Source organism: Colossoma macropomum, unplaced genomic scaffold, assembly GCF_904425465.1.
Source record: "Colossoma macropomum unplaced genomic scaffold, Colossoma_macropomum, whole genome shotgun sequence".
NCBI lineage: Eukaryota > Metazoa > Chordata > Actinopteri > Characiformes > Serrasalmidae > Colossoma > Colossoma macropomum.
This window is the reverse complement of record NW_023494789.1, coordinates 36,497,842-36,520,442: the sequence shown is the minus strand read 5'-3', so window position 1 is coordinate 36,520,442 and position 22,601 is coordinate 36,497,842. Positions and strand designations below refer to the sequence as shown.

The following is a 22,601-nucleotide window of genomic DNA, read 5'->3' as shown; positions in this document are numbered from 1 at the left end:
CTTCCAGATAATGTGAAAGTATGGGAGATGCTAATCCAAAGAAAACAAGAACAGCAGGAAACAGTAAAATCACTTCAGACAGCAAACAAGGGTATCATATGTGTGGTAAGCTTACACTGGGATATTTCTATGTATATGTCCACCACACTGGCCAAAATCGTCTCTAATGGAAAAGCTCCTTAGAGTTATTTTCAGCCTGTAGAATTAGGCCTTAGTGACATTGGTATGGTGAAAGTACAGTGGTAGTCTGGCTCATATTCACAATCAAATCAATCATATCTTTTCATGGTACTCCGTCAAATTTTATTTACTTCAGGTTCTTTCAGTACATTCTGCTGTCACTCTCTTGAATGAGGCATGTCTCCAATATTTAGATCCATACATCCAACATATCCAATGCAATTGTCCTTTAAATCAAATGTCCTTCAGCTAGAACTTCTCCTCTGTAGTTCTTTATAGAACGTTTACAAAATTCTTCCAAATGATACCACAAAGGCTTCCCTCCAGTGACAAGCTGAATAATACCATGTTTATCTCTGGAGCATATTTTTTGTTTGCACACAGTTACAGCAGCTGTGCAAACTGCTCCATCTTGTGCTGATGCAGGACCATTTTTTTCCTTTCCCATAATAATTATTTTCAGAGTGAAACTACAAAGCTACTTTGAGATCAGTATAAAACTGCTAAGCATTTCTGTTACACCAGTGTGTAATTAGCTCCCACATAGTTACAGTAAATTAGCATCTCTGTAGTTGATGTGGTCTAAATTTAATCCTGCAAAAGAGACTTTAACTCTTGGTGTTAGTGACATTAGTGCCATTATCTATGTTAGTGTTATTGACACTAGTAACTTTAACTTTTGCTGTTAATTACAGTAGTGACCATAACTCTGTTGGCGTCTGTTACACTAGTGACTTTACCTCTGTTTTAGCTATACTAGTGACTTTAACTCAGTTGGCGTTTGTTACACTAATGAGTAACTCTGTTTTAGCTGTACTAGTGACTTTAATTCTGTTGTTGTTAGTGACACTAGTAACTTTAACTATGTTTTAGCTACACTAGTGACTTTAACTCTGTTGGTGTGAGTGACACTAGTGACTTTAACTCTCTTGGTCTTAGTTACACTAGTGACTTTAACTCTCTTGGTCTTAGTTACACTAGTGACTTTAACTCTCTTGGTCTTAGTTACACTAGTGACTTTAGCTCTGTTGGCATTCGTTACACTAGTAACTTTACTTCTTTTTTAATTACACTAGTGACTTTAGCTCTGTTTGCATTTGTTATACTAGAAAATTTAACTCTGTTGGTGATAGTGACACTAGTGACTTTAGCTCTGTTGGCATTTGTCACACTAGTGACTTTACCTCTACTTTAGTTTAACTCTGTTGATATGAGTGATTTTACCAATATACTTATTTGTTTAAAAAAATTAAGTGTTTAAGCTGAGCTGCTTCATACTGTTAAAAACTGTTGTCAGAATGTCAGTTTTACTTTCTCCAGTCTTGCATGTCAACACATACACACACACACACACACACACACACACACACACACACACACACAGTTGGCTGGTGATAATTATCACCATTATACTAGAAAAGAATCTTCCCATCTGACCAGTAGCTGTGTGACGTAATGACAAACACTTCTTCTGGTGGGAAAACATTTGTGGCAGTGCGAACAACTACACTGCATTGCCCTTCCTTAAAGTGTGGGGGTGGAAAGAGATGATATCACGTGTGTGTGTGCGTATGTGTGTGTGTGCGCGTGTGTGTGTGCGTGTGTGTGCGTATGTGTGTGTGTGCGCACGTGTGTGTGCGTGTGTGTGTGTGTGCGTATGTGTGTGTGTGCGTATGTGTGTGTGTGCGTGTGTGTATGTGTGTGTGTGCGTATGTGTGTGTGTGTGTGTGTGTGCGTATGTGTGTGTGCGTGTGTGTGTGTGTGTGTGTGTGTGTGCGCGTGTGTGTGTATGTGTGTGTGCGTATGTGTGTGTGTGCATGTGTGTGTACATGTTCAAAGACAACTTTTTAAAGAGGTGGAACCAGCTGGATCCATATAAACATATCTGAATTTTGAAAAATGTATTTCTGCCACCAGATAGTATAGTGTGTGCAGTGTGCAACTACAAGGGAAAATGTATACTCTTGGTAAGAATGGGCAAAATGAAAAAATATAAATATCACAGAACATTTTCATTATGTACAGAATGCACCACCAAAACAGTGGTGCCTTCTAAAGTTTAAAAAGTTATGAAAAACTGAGAGTTCAACTATATTTAATTTTTGTTGAATTTAACATTTGCAAAAATAAGCTATTTAAGAAGGAATGTGATATTATGAAGGAACATTAGGACATTATCTTAAATTAATATGATCATGTCAAAATGGGCCCACATCTAAACAGCCGCTTCTTATTATGTAGTTTGTACAGTTACTGTACAGTAAGCTTGGACAGTAAATTTAGACAATGATCATCATCTGCAGAATTATCACAGAATTAACAATACAGTGAGCAAGCTTCTAATACAGTCGTATGCAAAACTTTGGGCACCCCTGTTCAGATTACATGTTGATTTTCTAAGTGAAAACAAGTTAACATGTTACATGCTACAGAGAACACACTTATGCATATTTTAATACACAATCTCTGTTTAATGTTTTTTTAAACTTTATATATTTTTTCCAATATGTTAAATTCAGCAAATACATAAAAAGTGCACAAAAAAAGGAAAATGCCATATTTGTTTGTTTATAATTTGTTTTCACTAGAAAATCGACAAAATGTAAGCATGTGATTTGTCCAGGGTATTCAATTACCAGTTTTTGCATACAGCGGTGTTAGTGAATAATTTGTAATACACCGGTTTGACAATATTTTGGTTTCCTACCAAACCAATGTGGAGAAACACTGGGTGTTAACAATCGTACACGCCGTCTGTGCAGAAATAGGTGCTAATACTGCCAACTTGCAGGCACATCTCAGGATACATCATCCAGCTCAGTACACTAAACTTGGTCGGCTCCGTAGTTGAGGAGAGGGTTCGTTAAATCAACCAACTGGCAAAATCAACAAATTGGCACCAGCTATTTTACTCTCTGCTGGAAAGTAGATCTCATGTACTGGAAGCTGGTTTGATTTGCATGTTCCCCAGCATTCTGTGTTGAGTGAACATCTACGTTATATTCTTTTCGGGTGGTGTTCAAAGAATGTATGTGTGTAGTTAATTAGTTGGTGATATTGGAATAGCAGCCGTTTCTATTGTATGCATTTTTTGAATGAACCATAGATTAGATCAAATGGGTAAATAAAGGCAGAACATGAAGTAAATAGTGTATCATGTGAAAGAGAATGAAAATTTACAAAATATCAGCAAGAAAGCTACTGTACACTAATTGATGTTTACAGGCTAGATCTGTTTTATTACATCTGTAGAATGTACTGATGATACACTCAGAAAACCATATTGTGAGGTATTTATTCACAGCACTGACAAGATATGATTATATTGGCCACTCCTAATTGTTGATTTAATTGCACCATTTCGAGTGAAATTTTACAATTACTTGAACAGAGTTTCCTATTGCTCCAATAACTAGGGGAACAAATGTTAGAAGTTCATAGGAACTATCTCTCTGTACATGCATCCATGGGACCTTCACATGACCCCTGCAGCTGAGAGCACTGTAACTCAGAGGCAGAATGCAGGACACGCTGGAGACCCCTTGTGTAATTAATGGGTGCAATTATTACAGACCTGAGGAGGGACTGCAGCTCAATGAAAAACAGATGCATGGCATCCAGCATTGCGTTCAGCCTGCTTTCACATGGGGTCACTCCTTAACTGACATGACCTGGTCTTGCACACACACATGCACACTCTTTGCCAGTAAATAATAGCTTTAATGGCTTACGAGCATGACTGTTACCATAAAACCTTCATACCGTATTAGCAGGCATTGGGCTGAGGGCAGATGCAGTACAGCAGACATGTTATATGACTTGTAATAAAGGATTTTTGAGGAGAAATAACACTTTCTGTTGAGCTGAATGTGTTTAAAAACTGTGTGCAAAGAATGTGTTTCTAGAAAGAGAGTGAGTCAGTCTTTGAACATGTTGCGGCTCACACTTTCACTGATTCAGCTGCTGAGTGGTGTTTTTTTAGTGCCTGTGATGTCATAACCATGTTGCTTTGCTCTTTGGTTAAGTCAACAGTCAAACACATGCTCTACACCTACATGCACTAATATGTCTCATAACTACTCTTTCATTTCTTCTTCAGATGATTAAAGTAGTATCTCAACAGTGACAGGCGTATATTTAGTTAAAATGATGTCCTGTCTGCTGACAGGACATATCTAATATGTAACTGTCAGTGTAAAATACAGACACAAGGATAATAACTTATTGGTACTCTGCATTAAAATACCTGTAAGCGAGTTCACTTATTTATACTTTTTAATACTAATACATTTTTTACATTTTTTCAGCCAGAGAAAACATTAGGCAGAATATAGTTAAAAATGGCACGTGTTTTTAAAAAAGTCTCAAAAAGTTTAATTTTTTTTTTTTCCCACAATTTAAATAGTCATGAAAAGAAAAAGAGTAATTAAAAACACTGTTTGTTTCCTTCACACTCCTGCACCAGTTTAAGTGTGAGCAGATCAACAGTGAAAAAATTAGCCAAGCGATCTGTAATGAATGCATAACATCCAGGACCTTTTCCACTACAGGTTTGAAATCACTCAAAGCATGAAAAAATTATAAATTCATTGTTCTCTATTGTTGATTAAGTTAGATTTCATGGCGCTGTAACCTTCGTAATAATTTTAGTATGTTTATTTTATTTAAACTGTTTTGTTCTATTGACAGGATTTTTTTGTTGTTGTTGTTGTTTTGATTTTCATCCCAGCGTGTGCTGAATCTTGGTTTCGGATTTGACAAGGAATTTTTATTTCGGTGCATCACTATGACATATCGTTTCAGCACTTTTGTTTTGACAGTTTTGGACTTTGTAATTCTAATATCACAGAAGCCTGCAGTATACAGACAAGTGACTTCTAACAAGGCACATATTTTTATGTGTTCTGTAAGTATCCTAATCTTCCACATGAGTGTTCTTTCTAGAGATGCACGATGATTTTAGAAGCATATCGGTATTGGCAGAGAATTGCTTAAAAAAATACATGGGCATGGGCAGATAGATATGTTTAAATACAACCAATATTTCACATGCTTCAATAAAAATATATTGCTGTTGTCGGAAGAAAACCTACCATCTCCAAAATGGTAACTTTACAGGAGAAGGAAAAAACCTACTTTACTCTTAAAGTCAATGGAACCAGAATTTTTTCCAAGTCATTTTGGGTCATTTCTTTTGATTTAAATTTACATACAATGTAAAGGGTAACAGGTATTTTCAAATTATGTCAAAAACCGCAAAACGACAAAAATGGAGATGGAGGTTTTGTTCCGACAACAGCAATATAACAAATAATTCTAGGACAACATAAGCCAGTATCTTCTCATGCCTGGGTGTTCTACTGTTCAAGGAATATCAGTATGCAACTGCAATACAAAGCAACAGAATCGCACTGCAGTATTTTGTCTATACCGTGCAGCCTAATATTCTAACTGCATAACTTGGTTACTCTGTTCCAAAAAACGAGTTATGTGGAAAGAGAAAGGCATTTCAGTTTTGAGGCCTTCGTCCTCTTCAGTATAATTTATCATTTAGATTTGTAATCTATTTCCATTTGTTTTTAAAACTATAGCTTTCTGTAGTTTTTTAAATCTGTCAGTCATACTGCTGTCAGTCAGAGATGCCCCCATAGCCTCGTAGTGTCAGCACGACAACACATCCTCCATCTTAGATCCAGGCGGAATCGAGGCAGAGGAGAGATGCGGGCTGTGATTTTTTTTCTTCTCTTTCGTGTAAAACAAACAGAGCAGGCTGGCACGAAAGCGCTCATAGCAGAGTGAGCTTTATCAGATCTAGAGCTCTGACTGAAAACTAGCATTACTGCAGTGAGTCCTAAAGAACACCCTGTACCTCATCGGCCCATTCCAGTTTAACCCCCCCCCCGCCCCCACCCTCCCGGTCGGCCCTTACAGCTGGAGAGATTCACTTTAAATACATGCTGCACCATTAAAAAAAAACATAAATGAAAGCTGTATTATGAAGCACAGTGAGCTTTAGTAGTCACACCGGACTCAAGGGACAGCTGAAAAGCATTAAACACAAAAAGCAGTCAGACTAAAAAAATACAAATTAATGCACACAGGAATGTGTTAACATGATCTTTCCCAAAGCACATGATGTAAAACAGAGGCCCAGAGTTGCAATACTCAGTGTACGACTCTCTCTCTCTCTCTCTCTCTCTCTCTCTCTCTCCTTTTTCTCTATTTTTCTATTCTTTCTCTTTTTCTTTCTTTTCTCTTTTTTCTTTCTCTTCACTCTCTCATCTCTCTTTCTTCTCTCTTCTTTCATCTTCCCTTTTTCTCTTTCTCTCCATTTTCTCTCTATTCTTTGTCTCTCTCTTTTCTCTACTTTCTTTCCTCTTTCCTCCTTTTCTTCTTTCTTTTCTCAAACTCTTATTTATTTCTCTCGCTACTCTCCCTCTCATCTTTCTCCTTTTTTCTCTCTTCTGTACTTTCTCATCTTTTTTCTCTCTCCTTCCTTTTCTTCACTTTCTCTCTCCTTTCTCTTATCTTTCTAATTTTCTCTCCTTTCTTTCTCTCTACTTTCTCTCTCTTCGTTTGTCTCTTTACCTCCTTTCATTCTCATCTTTTCCTTTCCTCTCTCTCTCTCTCTCTCTCTCTCTCTCTCTCTCTCTCTCTCTCTCTCTCTCTCTCTCTCCAGACACACAGACAGACAGAGAAAAGTCATCATCTGTGCATTCCTCTGCAGATACTTCACTTCTAAGTAATATAAACAGTGCAGTGGAACATTAAACTGATTCTTAAAGTGCAGAAACATTATCAAATCTGTGTTACTGTATGGATAATAAATACAATACGATACAGGGAACAAAAGAAGAAAGATGAAACTCTGTGTGTTAATGAGGCATGTATTCGTGAAAGAAAGAAAGAAAGAAAGAAAGAAAGAAAGAAAGAAAGAAAGAAAGAAAGAAAGAGGGAGAGTTTTGAGTGAAATGTGTTTCACAGGAAAGCCTACAGAGCTCCCTCTTTCTCTTACTCTCTCTGATTCGCTCGCTCAGACTGCTGCTCCAGCCCACCCAAGAAGCAGCAGCAGCCCATGGGCATAAATCTGAGAGCCTGACTCACTGTGGATTTAAAACAATCTGCAGCTCTCTCTCTCTCTCTGTGTCTCTTTCTCTCTCTCTCTCTCTCTCTCTCTCTCTCTCTCTCTTTCTCTCTCGCTGTCTCTCTCTCATTTCTTCTAACTCACACTCATCCTCTTCTGTATCTTTCCCTTCTGCTCTCACTCTGAAAAGCTCAGCTGGTAATGAAACAAAACTCTTTCTCAGAGCTTGCCAACAATATTATTTGGCTGAGAATTAATTGCGTTTACCATTTAGAAACTATGTGTGTGTGTGTGTGTGTGTGTGTGTTAGTTCAGTATTAGTTGTGATGCCGTCTGACACAGTGGTAAACAACAAGACATTTCAGAGTCACACACAAAGAAACATTGGCTAAACCTATTAGATGTTTTGCTGATGTGTTTGTGTACCATGCAAAAGTCAGAGACCACCTTTCTTTAACCTTTCAGATAATCCACTCACATAAGGAAGGGGAAAGTTCAAGGAAAATAAGTGTAAAACAGAAGTTTCCAAAACTGGAGTTCAAAAGTTTTTGAAAGACACAGAGAAAATGGGACTCTTAACAACCGTGCAAGACCTGGTAGACCAACAAAACTGTCCCCATCAGAAAACAGCACTTAAAGCTTCCATCTTTGAGAGAGAGGAGAAAATCAAGCTCCACTGTTGATTTCTGTCCATCCTTCCACTGTGAGAAGACAAGTCAATGCTATGGGTCTGAAAGGATGTGTAGCGATGAAGAAGCCCTTACTGACATAAGGAAAACTAGAATTTGCACATCAAACAAAAAAGCTGCTGGTTTCTAATAAATAATGGACTGTTCACCCCAGAGTCCAGACCTCAACATCACTGAATTTGGAGGTGTGGAAAAATATTCCTGCAGATTTCTTTGAAAAACTGAAATCAAGTCTCCTGAAAAGAATGTAAGCGGTTATAAAGGGGAAAAAAGACAAACTAAATATTGAAAAAAACTTGATATTATATTTAGTTGTTTAGGCTTCTGTGCATTTTTGTTAAACATGTTTTCTGTCTTTTTTCTTGACACTGAAAAATGAATAATGTACTTAATGACGTTTCGAGTGCTGTTGGAACAAAACCTTGTATCTTCATTTTCATCGTTTTTCAGTTTTTTACATAATTTGAAGATGCCTTTTGCCCTTTACATTGTATGTAATTTTCATGATGAATGGACCAAAAGAAACGGCCCAAAATGACTTGGAAAAACTTCTGGTTCCATTGACTTACACTGAAGGTAAAGTATGTTTTTCCTTCTCCTGTAAAGTTATCATTTGGAGATACGAGATTTTGTCCTGACAACAGCGAAATAAATGAAAGGTAGTCTCTGACTTCTGCGTAGTACTGTATGTGTGTATGTGTGTGTGTGGCCATCCGAAAGTCTTTATCTGTTCTCTTATGAAGAGAACGAGTGAAGGCCGATCTGAACATGAAGTCTCTCTGCAGGGTCGCAGCTTAACCCGCTTTGCCACAAATTACAATACTTCATCAAAATATACTTCTTCTGCATCCGCAAACAATCCTGCTGGTAAATACTTGAAATCCTCGTATTGTTTCAAACAGATCTGCTAATTGAGTGGCCACTCTGTTGTATCTAATTTGTCAAACGCAGAAAAATCCAGGCGAGGAGAAAGGAAACATCAAAGCCGTATAATTACACTGATGACAGCACAAGACTCCGCTGTCACCGTGGCAACCGGAGCGAATAATAAACACCACCCCCTCTCTGTTCTCACAGAGGTGGACATCCGTGAGTCATCACCATATACACACATACACATGTACACACACACTGTTGTAAATACACATGGACATGGACCGGAACACTCATGTGTGTACAGAACTTACAGGAGAGAGAGAGAGAGAGAAAGAGAGAGAGAGAGAGAGAGTGCAACAGTAATTTCTGGCATGTGTTGTTGTCTCTGACCTGTTCTTTCCTTGAAACTCTCAGTATGAAAAAAGGTACATTGCAGAATACATTATACATATATATTGCAAACAATATAGTTGTTACATTGTCTATACATGTGTATATATGTATATACACATATTAACACGTCCAGACAGTTCATACAAAGTCCTCAGGCCCACTAGACTTCACATGGACCATCAGATAGTGGCTCATATATAGAGCACATACACACCAGACGCTCCTGTAAACTGCTAACTATTATAAACTCTTTCTAATGGAATGTATTGATCTGTTAATACACTTATATGGCCAAGCAATATTTATCACTGTCATGACAAATTACGTCACCATAAGCTTTTCTGAGTAGAGGTGAGTGATACAGCAAATATGTCATACCACAAGACTTTAAGATGTTTTCAAGACTACATGATATATCACAATATATGTTTTCTTACATTTCTTACAAGGTAAAGAAGAGAAAGTAATGCCACACTTAAAAAATAATATCAAATGCTATGAATACAATTATTTGTATTCAGCATTTCAAATACTGAAATCTAATCAAACATGGCTAATTATGCTCTTATGCTGTTTTTTTAAGTACTGATTATAACCACAATATGCTCAGAAAAACATATTATGATGAAATTTATCATGATGATAAGAAGATAAAGATAAAGAACACTTTCTGACTGCATGTTTTATTACAAAGTGAGCCAATTAGTCCTGTTTAATTGAATGTAGAGCAGTACAGTATATTGCTGTTGTCGGAAGAAAACCTCATCCAATCTTCAAAACGATAACTTTACAGGAAAAGGAAAAAACCTACGTTACTTTTATGTACGTCAACAGAACCAGGTCGGTTTGGGTAATTTCTTTTGGTCCATTCTTCATGAAATTTACACACAATATAAAGGGCAACAGACATTTTCAAATTATGTCAAATACTAAAAAACGACAAAAATGGAGATATGAGGTTTTCTTCTGACAGCAGAGATATGAAATTTTGAACAAAAATCACTGTGTTCATAGTTTTAGTGTTTTGTAAATGTGCTGCTATTGGCACATTTTTGTCTGTGTCCGCTTATCAAACCTCAGAAACACTAAATATTGTGATAAATGCATTTTTTCCCAAATTGCCCACCCTTACTCATATCCCAGTGCAGCTTCACTCTAGACAAGTGCTACATTAACACCTTCAATGTTCATACAAGTCTATATTGTTGTTTGTTGGTCCATTTTTATACTTCTTCAAACTTTCATGATGAAACAACCAACAGAAACAGTTTAAAACATTATAAAATCTTGGTATATTAAAAGCTTTTTACTTCTCCTGAGATGAGGTTTGAGTTCATTCACACTGGTAATTTTGCTGCATAATATGAAATAGAAAATATACATAACTATAGAGTACGTATTCAAAGAATGCAAACCAACATAGTCACTATCATCAAACTTGAAAACACCATCTGCCCTTTACCCTGTGTGAACACTTCATGATGAACCTCATAGATATGGTCCAAACATGCAGTCCAAAATGGTTTAGAGGTTGGGAGGAACCCTTATTATGTCAACATATATTAAGTTAAGAAATTTTTTTTGTTCTTTTTCGTATAAAGTTGGTATTTCAGAGCTATGATATTGGAATACGACAGTCAGTGATGATAAGCTAACACAACATACCCCCTAGTCAGTGTACTGTCCACTGGACAAAATGTGCTCTATCAACTGTGGCTCCACTGAAATACCTGCTCATCACAGTGTAAAAAGTACTGATCTTTTACGATGGACAACTGGTACTCCAACCATGCATCACTAAGCTTTGAGAAAATAAATATTTGTCAAAAAAAATGTTTTCAGCAGTTGCCGAAGTACATTCAGAACTTCTAGTCAATGCTCAGTTCTGTTTAACTCAATTAGCCAACTGCTTCAGCTGGCAACCTGAGCGTAATTCAGGGGGCACTGCAATCAGAGTGGTTCCTCTCCTTTACTTAGCCCCTGAAGAACAGATAGAGTTTCCATTCTCCTGCCCTGGATTTCAGACCCAGCAACAGGCCCTTACAGAGAAAACTCGGGAACGAAGAGCTGAAAAAGGCTAGTCACGTTAGCGTTAGCACCTGGATCTCATTAACTACAGTATTATTACTAATATCTACCACATGGGCTGTCCCGGAGCCACCCTCGATCAAAGGGACCGATCAGGGGTGGGGAAGAAAGAGAAAGAGGAGGAGTTGATAGTGAGCACATTAAGGAGCATAATTAAGGAGGATAGCTATCTCCTGGATAAGTAAATATTGAGATATGGCCTTGTTTTGCACGTACATATGCAGGCAACTGCGAGCAACTTCTATGTGGAGTCACTCCCACTACTGAAGCAGCATCCTTATGCTGCTGCCATTGTCTAGATGAGTCTGAAGTGATGATCCCGAGGCCAAACATCTAATGCTTTTGGCCTTTTGTGTCAAACCAACTACTTAGCGATACCGTTGAGCCCCTCCCCCATTCCATAAGTCTTGTTGAGAAGACCCGAGTCACTGACCCAATAATCACTGCCCGGGAACGTTACAAAGACATTCAGAGTGCACCTGAAAGGTTCTAACAGTTCTCTCTCCTTCTTAATGAGGAAATTCTACACTTTCTACACCTGTGGGCTTGTAATAATGAATCCAATTAGCCTATGTAAAGACTACTGAAGAAGGGCGCACTGAACTTAAACAGTCTTTGAGAAAGAAAGAAAGAAAGAAAGAAAGAAAGAAAGAAAGAAAAAAAATTAAAATCTAAAATAAAACAAAATATATCATCATTGAGGCTTATTGAGGTAAAGAAGATAAAAGGTGCAGAGCATCAGCTCCATCCTTTGTTCTATTTTTCTTGTCCTTGCAGAAAGAAGACAGCACAGAATGGAGCAGAGGAGAAAAATGCTTCTAGGGGATAAAGAGAGAGTGAGAGAAAGTGAGAGAGAGGGAGATATTTTCTCTCTGTCTGTGTTTCTGTCTCTCTCTCTCTCTGTCCCTCTCTCTCTGACTGTGGCGCGGATGGACAGCTGCTATTAAACTCTGATTGTTTCAGGTTCACGGGGTGTGAAAGGGGCTGATTGGGGGCTACGCTCCCTATGAGGGTGGTCTCCACACTGGGGGAGGAGCGGGAGGGACTGAGGCAAAGGAAAAGCTCACGTGACGTGTGTGTCTCGCTGCGCAGCCCCAAAAAGGAATCCAGCGCGGAAAAAAAACACACCACTTGTTGCCGCCTGCCTGCCTGCTCCAGGACTCTGCCTATGCGAGCGTTATTACGTACGAACACACACACATACACACTTTGGAGGAACAGCAAGGAGCATCCCACCCACACACATTTAGCTGTTTACCATTTACAGTGATTCTCATCAGTCAAGTTGCACCAAGGAATGACAGATGAAGCACTTTCTTCATTGAGAATTGCATTGGAAAAAATGTCAACAAAACAACACCGTCACTAACAACAACAGGAACTACTGCTGCAATCTCTGAGACTTTTGGAATATCAGTGAAAGTATGAATCACCTTGAACAGAACAAGGTTTAAAGGAAATGCTCTTTAATCTCTAAAATTAAGAAATATTTCAGCATCTGCCCATTGGCTTCTATTATATGTGCACTTTGAGTCAGCAGGTTGTCTGTTCTTTTCTAAGCTCAGGAAAACTAATCAAAATTATTGTCCATGTTAACCAACCATATGGTACAGATATGACAGATTAAGATTAGGTTGGAAAACACTGGAATATTCCTTTAAAGGAGAATTCCACCAATTTTTCAAAATTTTCAAATAATTAATTTGTTAAAGCATAAACAAAGTTCAAACGCTCTGTTCTAGAGAATCATATGGAGTCAGAATTGTTCATAGTGGTGGTGACAGGAACCAGACGTCTGAAGAGTTTAATGCCTCTAAAAACTCCCTCACAGAAAGATACTGCATGAAATGGTTGAACCTTTTTTATAGCACATTCATGGTGGATGATGCAGGGCGCTATAAGCCAAAGAAAACCTTTGTTTCCCAGACATAACTATTTTACCATCATCAACATTATATCGCTGCTATCGAAACAAAACCTTGTATCTCCATTTTTCACTTTTTGACCTAAACTGAAAATGCTTGTTTCTCTTTACATAACCAAAAGAAATGTCCCAAAATAACTTGGAAAAAAGTCTGGTTCCATTGACTAACATTTAAAGTAAAGTATATTTTTTCTTTCTCCTGTTTTTTCTTTCTCCTGTTGATTTTGTTTTCCAACAGCAGTGATACATAAAAAATCAGAAGACGTGTAGGTTAATTTGTGGTAAAATAAAATGGCTACTTGTGTTGTAGTCCTCATGACCCCTGGTTCCTATCACCACCACTGTAAAGAAATCTGAGTCAGTAAGTTTCTCTACAATGAACCATTTCACATCAAACCACTCTGAATAAATTCTCAAAAACTGAATTATGGAGAAATTTGAAAAATTGGGGAAATTCCTCTTCAAGTTTCCTTTTTTGGGACACACCAATATGGGAATTGTGGGCTGATGTCCATATCCGATATTTTCCTTGTACATATCTGCTGATACTGATACATAAACATTCATAAAATGTAGAAATTGGTTCTAATTCCATTTTTTTACAGGGATTCAAATGCAGTAAAATGAATAAATTGTAGGTGTTTTGCACAGTAGCACAGCATCACCTAAACATCCTGCTCTTCCACAGTACAAAATGCATCATTAAATATCAGTTTAAAATATGGATCAAATCTAAATAGCTGATCTATACCGACATGCTTTTTAAAGTTTGCCAATACCAATATGATTCTGATATCACTGTGCTCTTACTTTTGACTGAGCTTCTGAACTTCTCTTCACACGTACTTAAAGAGCTCTATTACAGCATAATAAGCAAGTGATAATGGCATAACAGCTCCATTGATATGACACTGAAGTTTAATCTTGAGTTCTCCACCTCCATGTTAGCAAAAGGTGGCACGCATACACCACCTCCTTCACACCTCCGCGTTAAGGACCCGGGACGCTCTGTGAGGCCGATCGTGAAGGAAGTTCAGCACTGTGTGGGTGAGTGTGTGCTAACGAGAGCCTTTTGGCCCAAACACTGCTCCGTCAAACACTGATAATGAATAACAGGGGAGAGGAAGACACCCTACTGAGTCTTTCTCACCTTGCATAGAGCAAGTTCAGCTACCATGTCAACCTGGAACTGGGTACTGTCAGTGTGCTGGCATGTGTCTCTCTTCACTGACTGACAATGACATTTCTTTGATATAAGATATAACAAAAAGATCACGATTTATTTTTATTTAGGAAACCCTCATATTCCATCCACTGTAAAGTCCTGATTTCCAGTTCAGCTCTAAGTGAAAAGTGAGTTTACTATGACGATAACAGAACAGGCCTAGCAGACAGGGCTCAGGCACAGATAATGATAGTTTTGGGCTCTGTGATGTGAGAGTTTGCTAAGCTTTAAAACTTTTAAAAGCACTTTAAAAGCAAAAAAACACAAGTCAAAACTACTGATCCTGAAATCACGAGATCAATCTTACCTCCTCGCTCTTGTGGAAATACCCTACTTCATGCAATCCATAATACGAGTCATTTAAGGCCAAAATTTTGAGTTGTTGTGTTTAAGATGTTTAGTAGATCAAACCACAGCAAAAGCCTAACTGAGCTCTTTACATTGCAATTACATAGATTAGTAAAGATTACATAAGCTTTTACACTCAGCGCTGTGGACCTCCTCCCTCTTTCAAAATCTCTCTCCTCCTCCGTTCTCTCTCTCATGTTTACAGTTCGAATCCACTTTATGTTCTACTACCTACTAGGTCTCGGAAATGACACTCAAGCCAAACTAACAAATATGAATGACAAAAAATGGAGCAGAAATGAAAACTTTTTGATACAGGCCCATAAAAAAGTTTCTACAACTTTTCATTAACGTGACCTCAGCATGTACCCCCATTCGGCACTGCTCACTTTGGTGCATGAATATAAAAAAAGAGTCTAAGGACGTCATTAGGACTGAGAAGACATTGCTCTTGCATGGTGGGTAGCACATTTGGAAAACATATTGGCACCTCAAGTATTTCAGGTTACAAGAAACAGCTGCTGAGGTGCGGCCTATGACCCACACAGGAATTCCGTGACCTCTAAGCACAAGGAGAGGGCTCCTTGGGATATTCTGCCAAAATGGGGAGGCAAAGTTTCCACGGAAAATACTCATCCTCGAGTAGGTATGCAGGAGAAAACTTCATTGGGTACTGTTTTGGGGGTTCTGAAGTCTGTGGGCAAATGTTGAGCGTTAGGCAGGGCTTGTGTAGTCTCAACTGCTAGAGACCACCAGTACACTCAAGCTGACCCCTTGAGACCACCAGCAGACAACTTTTTTTTCCAGTCTGATGACTAAATATGACATGCAGCTGAGCTTTAAGTTAAACTTTCAGTTTGTGTTTTTGGATATAGATTCTGTATTAGTTAACAATGTCATTGTAGAGCCAAGCCAAGAACCGTCTTCGAGAGGGCCGGTTGTTTTGCAACTACATTTTATACATCTACGGAGCATAGCTGAGCTCTGATCAAGTGGACACCAACCGAAATTCCTGAAAGGCCGCCCTTTTCTAAGCTTAAGAGGGGCTAGCCATGTTTGTATGTATACTTATGTTCTTATGTTCACCATCTTAGTCAAGTGACTCTCCACACAGCAGTGTAAGTCACAAAGAGAGAGAGAGATGTTTGGTTTGCTAATCAATCCGCAAACATGCCAGTTGATTAACACTCCAACGCACTTTACTTGAGACCACCACTCAGCCACCCAAGTCAATAGTCTTTCCACAGATTAGCCCATTTAAACTCTTAGATGTTACAGCAAGACAGTGACGACTTTTTCCTTCTTTTTGTCACCAATGTCAAAGTTGTGCTCTGCTCTAAAAGTTGTCAGGACAGAAAGTGAGACAGTAGCCTACCTTTCAGAGCCTCGCAGCCGTCTGCATCAGTTTGTGTGGCCTTACAGTGATCCCGGCAGAACTTGGAGGAAAAAAAAGAGCTGCGGAGTCGAGCTGAAAGCCGAGAGCGTCCCACTGGGGGTTCGAGAATTTCCAATAAAGCCCCTCTTTCTGCTGCAGGACACACACATGCAGATGGAGAAAGGGATAAAGAGAGAGAGAGAGAGAGAGTGAGAGAAGCGGAGAGTCCGCGTTCTCCAGCGCGCGCGCTTCTCCTCAGCCGCACGGGCAGAGCGCGCCTGCGGGGGGAAAAAGTTTCTCTAGAGTGGGAGCTGAGAGTGGGATTCAGCGCGCAGCTCCATGTCTGCTGTCCGGGTCCCGCACGGCCAGAGCTGCTGAGCTGCAGAGTGGGAGAATTCAGCTCTCCTCCTCCCCCATCTCCCCCCTCCCTCTGCCCCACACTCCCCGGACCACCCCGAAACAGGAAGTGCACTTTTTGTTTTTCTTGAAGGGGAAAAAAAGAGAAAGGCTCAGCGCTGGGCCTGCGAGCATCAGCCACCACCGACTAACTCTCCGCTCCGTTTACAGGGCGGCTTCAGGTAAAACCGGACAGTGTGGTGGGCAGTAACGGCCCTGGAGTCGCTCTTTTATTCTGTTTACTTTACTGTACCGGGAGTTCAGAAACATCAGTGCTGATCTGAACTGACATGACCAGAGTGTGTCAAGTGGTCGCACATGAATCAAATGAATTCGCTTACATGAGCGCAATAATCGGCAAAACAGACTTGAAGAAAACAGCTGAGGGGGGTTAACGCGTTTTTTCGTGTGAAAACACTCCACACAACTGAGTCATACACTGTTTTCAGTGAGCTAAAGTTTCTTAAGGTGATCCAAATCCTGAACTTGTTACATGAAGGATTTAATCAGGATAACTACAGCACGACTACTTAACAAACAAACAATAAATGAATACATAAATAAATAAGACACAGAAGAAGTCGAACTATAAAAAGACGATAAAAAGATTATTACTGCTACACTCTCAGAAAAAAGTACTGAACTGTCTCTGGGGCAGTTCCCCTCTTGTCACTGGGGTGGGACCCTCAAGGGTACATCTCAGTACCTTTAGTCAGGGAACATAATTTTACCATAATCCACTGAAATTATATTTTCTAAGTTGTATTGACTCCACACACCCCGTCTCGTCTCCAGGCTTTTTATTTTACTGTTCTGTTTTAAAACATTAGGTTATGAAAAGGTACAAATATGTACTTTTAACTTGGGAAAAACATATTTAAGGTTCACAACTGGACCTTAAAACCACAGTTGTATCTTTGAGGGCACATTTACACTGTTTGTACCTTGATGAACGAAGAATGTACCTGCACAGAACCTTTATTTCTAACAGTGTAATAATAATAATAATAATAATAATAATAATAATAATAAAGACGAAGAAAAATAACAATAAAAAGCTAATATTATTATTGCTGTTGTCATTATTGTTGTTGCTGTAGTTGTTGTTGTAGTTGTTGTAGTTGTTGTAGTTGTTGTTGTAGTTGTAGTAAGGCAGGTTCAGAAGCTGTTTCTTTAGCTGTCGTCATCTGCGAGTCTGAGTGTTCGTGGTCGTTTCAGTGTCTCAGTGGTCTGAGGTCAGGGTGGCGGCTCACATCGTCCTGCCACAGTGACCTTACCTTCTCTGGACTTTATTAATAGATCGATATCGATAGCGAAGTTCGATGTGCTCGCAGAGAGGCGCTGTGTGTGGCTGAGTGTGCGCGTGTGCGCGCTGAAGCGCTCCAGTGAAAACCGGCGGCGGAGCACAAAACCCGGAGCGGATTCTCACTCAGAGCAGGAGCGCGGAGCTGACGGCAGAGGAAGAGGCGAGAGTATATATATATATATTACTGGGAACTATTTTAAATAATGAACTCCTGAAATTACACACAAAAATATTTTGCCAGTTTATAAATTTAATATGTAATTTCACTTCCTATGTAAGTGAAAATGTTGTTCTGTTCTTTTAATTAATTCAGTAATAAATGTAATTAATATAAAAAGGCAATAATGTTCTTTGTTAATGTAAAACGGTTTTGTCTGAGTAATTTTGGGACATTTCTATTGGCTGATTTATCATGAATTTTTTCATAGTAAAAGTGTAAAAGTCAAATGAAAATAAAAATGAAAAAAATAGAGAGACTTGGGTTTTTCAGACAGCAACAGTGAATGTAATGTCTTCATTTTTCATGTCATTATGGTACCAACATTTGGCCCTAAACATTAGGAAGGAACAATAATTGTTTTCTCCTTTGTAAATGTCCCTTTTTAAGAAGTGTCACTACACTTTATTAATGTTGTTTTGTAACTAATCTGTCTAGTTTTTGTGTTATGTAAATTACACATTTTAAACCTAGTACAATATTAACTTTGATTGTCACAACCAAAACAACCTGTACAATATTAAGAATATTGTTTGCCAAGTAAAGCATATGAATAGAAAAATGTCCACAAGATCTAAAATACAAAGACAGGTGAGAAAATAAAGTTTCTGCTCATGTTAGAAAGACACTCCTCTTTTACAACACGCTCACCAGCTGCCTGAAACACTATTCTTTTTTTATAAACTAATAAAAGTAATGAGTAGCACTGAACATTGCCTGTCATTTTACCACAGCACAGTTAAGAATTTGATATTCTCATCTGCATCTAACAAAAAACTGGATTTATATTTGTTAGTTACAAAAACTGACATTGACAAAAAATATTTAATATTTCACTAAATGTCCTCAGAAAAACAGAAAAATAAATATTTATTGCTCACTCAACAAAATGAAAACCATTGTGATTTTTTATCACTAATCTTGTGACATTTCCGTAGCATGTGTAGATAAAATTCTTTATTATTTCTTCTGTTTTCTTAAATGAATCAGTAAATAAAACCACTTGTCATATTTGTACTCTTGCATTTATTAATTTGTGCGCCTTCCATTTCTAAGGAACGTTCTGTAATGATGGATGAGATGCAAGAGCACCACTGATCCTTGGCCTCGGTCTTCACTTATTGATTCTTCTCTTCAACTCAGCCGACAGGTTTTCAGTTGGGTTTAGGTCATAGGACTGGGATGGGCATAGCAAAGACATGATTCTGTGGTCAGTGAACCATCTGGTATGAATTTAAAGACATGCTTTGGGATTGCTGACCTGCTGGAAGATCTCCCCATAACCCAGAAAGCCTTAGAAAGAGCCAGAGCCAGATGCTGTGGAACAAAATTTCCAGAATATTGATTTCCAGGGCACGTAATCACAGATCCACCACCATACTTCACACTCAGTGAGCCCAGAATGCTACCAACTCTTACAATCTTGCAACTGTGACCCCTGGAGAAAGTTTTGCTTCTTGAACTATTGTTCTCACTGTGTCTCACATTGTTCTTCTTTGCATGGTGAAATGGTTCATCACATTGATGGAGAATGTGGTGTAGAAGGTTCTATATAGTATATTTTTGAAAAGGGTTCTAACTAGCACCAAAAGGGGTCCTTCTATTGTTACGATGTCAACAGAAGAACCCCTTTTGGTGCTATATAGAACTATATACATATATTTTGCTGCTATTGGAACAAAATAGCAACTTTACAGGAGAAGGAAGAAACATACTTTACTTTTAATGTACGTCAATGGAACCAGACTTTTTGTTCAAGTAATTTTGGGCCATTTCTTTTGGTCCGTTCATCATGAAATTTACATACAATGTAAAAGGCAATAGGCATTTTCAAATTATGTCAAAAACTGAAAAATGACAGAAAATTAAGATACAAGCTTTTGTTCCAACAGCAGCGATATACTGGTTTTATGTAGCAATTCTCTATTGTTACAAGACTGACATCGTAGCAATAGCAGAATAAACAATAAAATGCTTTATCTGCTTTATCTATAGACCCACATCAGTAATGTGCCAGCAGCTAGCTATAAACGAATAATTTCCTAAGCAGGCTTATTTATTTTGAAATAGGCAATAACCAAGCCACAAGACCATGGCATTAGGAGAAGGCTATTTAAAATGTAAAGACTTGGCAGAACTGCCAATCTACTATATTTCCTGAAATATACCGAGAGACTTAGAGATTGATAGCAGAAATTGTCCTCGCCCTAATGTTACTGAGAGGGAGCCATCCTGCTTCAGTTACCCTCCCGCTTCACTTCAGGACACGCGCTCGCGTGCAGAGACGCTGTCAGTGATTGTGAATGTTCTAGGTGGAACAGCCTCAGTAAGAACCGTCTCACAAACTGTTTTACAAACTAAGCACACGAACGTTGTCAGCACTGTGAGAACATCTGTCTCAAGCAAGTGAAGTGTAGCCCAGCGAGTCAACCAGTCAGCTGACTAACGTTACTGAGCTAAGGCTGTGAATATTACGGTTAGCTGGCTAGTTAGCCAGCTAGTTAGGTTAGCTAAGTTAGATGCCATGCTAGCTAACGTTGTGTATACGGTAGCCAGCAGCTCCCGACTTAAACTTCTTTTGCCTATGAACTTAAAAAGTAATTTTTTAAACATTCCAAAAGGATAACAATGGTAAGTGAGGTTTTATTAGCTACTGTTATGGTTTATGGACGAGATAGCGCAACGCCAAGCTAGCTAGACATCATGCAGTTCATTGGACACATTAGTAGCTGGTGTTTTGCTGCCTTCAAGTCCCGTCGGAAACATCGGATTTGCGGGATGAATGCACATTAACGCCACCACAATGCCGTATTTACTAGTGGGAAACTTGTTTTTTTTCAGTGAGCCCCGAGTTTCCGAGTTGGGGCGTGTCAACAAAAAAAAAGCAAAGCAATGATATCTGCTAATAAATTGGCTGTATTTCAGTTATTAATAAGCCACACGACTAGCTAACATTGCAGGCTAAAACCATCCACACATGGAAATACAGACATAAACATGTTATGTGATGCATCTAACTGCATAAAAACATTGCTCTTCTCATAAGCATCCTGTGCTCTTCACTTTGTTGCCGTTTACACAGACTCTCTTTAATAACAGAAAAACAAAAGGAAACCAGAAACATTATTTACAGTGTATCTATTTTATTTTCAACCTAAACCACTTGAGCACAAATCAAGTCGTACTTACGACCCCCAAAGTCGTAAGTAGGAACTTGCGAGGAGGACTGGAAGGCAGCATTTGATAATGAACTATGAGCTAAGAGCTCATAAATACAAATATTGTTGGCAGTTAGGTCATCGTTAGTCTGGTTTGGTGTCATAACAAAGCTATTGCTGAATCATAAGGACCTTAGGATTTGGGTTCCAGTTAGGGATCCATAAAGAAACTTTTAAACTTAATTTTTATGAAGAATCTTTTTTGAAAAGGTGACTTTTTGAAAGGTTCTCTTAAAGATCTTTTCATAACGCTGTGTGTGCACAACTGAGAGGCTTGTGTCAGTAATAAGTGCACCTTAAAGAAGCTGAATTCACTAATAGACTGGATATATACTTGTAATGTTATACTGGATATATACTTGTAATGTTTAGGCTACTAGGCTACAGGTCCTACAACCTGAATTCCTTGATAAACTCTCTCTACATAATCTCTCTCTCTCTCTGTCTCTCTCTCTCCCATTGAGAGCATACAGCCTCTAGTCAGGAGCAGATTGTGAATGAGAGTTGATGCTATGTGAGTGTGAGTAGTCAGTGGAGTCAGATACTGAGGGCTTATTCTCAGGCAGATGCTACAGCCATATGCCAGTTGGAGACCCAGACGACTTAATAAGCACTCGCTCTCTCTCCCTTTCAATCCCCACGAACACACGTTCTATCACATAAGGGGAACTGCCTTTTTAATGACTGTGGTTAGTAAAAGGCATGGTATTAATAATAATAATAATAATAATAATAATAATAATATCATTTATATAGCACCATTCATACATAAAAGTGCAGCACAAAGTGATTCACAGTATAATTAAATGAAACAGTAAGGCATTGTACAAAATGTAGTGAACAGCAGACAACGAACCAAACGAAAACATTTGTTTAATAGAAATGTATAGAGTCAATCATTGATCATTATCAAACCAATAGAGCATTTAACTAGAAAGAAAATGAAACAAAAATAAAAGTTAAAACAGTAAAAAAACAGATACTAGGTAAACAGAAAAACAACAACGTAAAGAAGAGATGAACTAATAAAGTGCTAAACTACTAGCGGTAGGTACCAGATAAATACTAATAGGTAAAGTGTTCGAAATCTGTATAGCACAGTAAGAAAAGGCTGCTTCACCAGTCGTTTTATGCTCCATTCTGGGAATATTGACAGTTTTTCTGTGGTACACATGTTTATGTATATATCTCCTTATGTGTGCTTATTTAAATGTACACTATATTTTAAAAAGTATCCAGATATCTTCTAATTAGTGAATCCAGCTCCCTGAAGGTGGAACTG

General features: G+C 38.5%; 1 protein-coding gene across 3 annotated transcripts in view; it reads right to left on the bottom strand.

The window, feature by feature from the left end:
* Nucleotides 1–16,588, bottom strand: part of gli1 (GLI family zinc finger 1) — a 59,409-nt gene extending 42,821 nt beyond the window's left edge. For all 3 annotated transcript variants that reach the window (XM_036571172.1, XM_036571173.1, XM_036571174.1), the window contains exon 1: nucleotides 16,183–16,588. The gene's annotated coding sequence lies outside the window, so the exon portion shown is untranslated. The remainder of the gene's footprint in view (nucleotides 1–16,182) is intronic.
* Between the last annotated feature and the right edge of the window lie 6,013 nt (nucleotides 16,589–22,601).